Here is a 1615-nt window from a genome sequence, read left to right as displayed (position 1 = left end):
CCGTCCCATCAACCCGGCCGGCACGTCCTGCTCGACTTTCGTGCGCTGACACGTGCCGCACCGTCGCACGTAGTTCGCAATATCCCGAAACATTCGCGGCCAATGGTACCGCGTCGCGACGCGCTGATACGTCTTGTCGGCGCCGAGATGGCCCGCATGCGGAGGATCGTGATTCTCGCGGATGGCCTCGCGGCGCGACTCTGGTGGCAACACGAGTTTCCATTCGTCTCGATCTCCGATTACTTCCGACATTGCGCGCGGCTTGCGGAAGTACAGACCGTCGTCTCGCACGCGCCAATCCGGATGTCTCTCCGGGTGTCTCGTTATAGCCTCCACGCGACTATTGTACCACTCATCCGCGGTCACTACGGCAGCGCAAAACTCTTCGTCGGATTCATACATGCGCGACAACGCGTCCGGCACGTGATGCATCGCCCCCTTCCGATGTTCGATTTCGTACTCGTATTCGAGCAGCTCGAGAGCCCATCGCGCTAGCCTGCCTGTCGGATTTTTCAGATTATGCAGCCACCGTAGGCTGCTGTGGTCGGTGATAACCCTAAACGCGTACCCCTCTAGATACGGGCGAAATTTCTTAATTGCCCATACGACCGCGAGGCACTCCTGTTCGGTCGTGGAGTACTTTTTCTCGGCATCCGACAGCGCACGGCTCGCGAACGCGATCACGTGCTCAGATCCTCCGACAGTCTGCGTTAATACTGCCCCCAAACCAACCGAGCTCGCGTCCGTCTGTAAAACGAACGGAAGACCGAAGTCCGGACATGATAGCGTAGGGGGAGTCGTTAGACAAAGCTTAATTGAGTCAAAAGCCTGCTTTTGCTCATCCCCCCATTCCCAAGAGTGGCCCTTCTTTAAAAGACGTGTCATCGGTTCTAATCGCGTGGCGCATTGCGGTATAAAGCGCCTATACCACGAGGCCATCCCTATAAAGCGGCGTAGTTGTTTAATGTTTTTCGGCGGCGGATAATTAAAAATCGCGATCGTTTTATCCGGATCGACAGTAAGGCCCTCTTTCTGTACGAGGAAACCGAGATACTTTACTTGCGATCGACAAAACTTGCTTTTATCCGGGTTGATAGTTAGCCCCGCTTCCCGAATTCGTTCGAATACTCTTTTAAGCCACGTGAGATGCTCGTCAAAAGTTTGTGTCACGACAACGATGTCGTCAAGATACGCGAATGCATGTGGCTCCATTTCGGGTCCTATCAACCGATCTAGCAATCTCTGAAACGTTGCGGGGGTTCCCGTCAGACCGTACGGCATCCTCGTGAAGTGGTAGAGTCCCTTCCCCGGAACCGTGAATGCCGTATATTCTTTACTGCCCTTTTCCAACGGGATCTGGAAGTAGGCTTGACTCAAGTCGATAGTCGATATGTAACGCGCCGATCTCAATTTGTCTAGTATCGCGTTCATGTATGGTAATGGATACGCGTCTTTCTTTGATACGCTATTCACTTTTCGAAAATCTAGACAAAATCGATACGTTCCGTTAGGCTTCTTAATCATGACTATCGGCGTCGACCATTCGCTTTTCGATGGCTCTATTATTTCGGCCTTTAACATTTTATCGACCTCCGCGTAGATTGCTTCTTGTATC

Source organism: Wasmannia auropunctata, unplaced genomic scaffold (assembly GCF_000956235.1).
Source record: "Wasmannia auropunctata unplaced genomic scaffold, wasmannia.A_1.0 LD336103.1, whole genome shotgun sequence".
NCBI classification, from domain to species: Eukaryota; Metazoa; Arthropoda; class Insecta; order Hymenoptera; family Formicidae; genus Wasmannia; species Wasmannia auropunctata.
The sequence above is the reverse complement of the archived record's forward strand: the minus strand, read 5'-3'. Positions refer to the sequence as shown.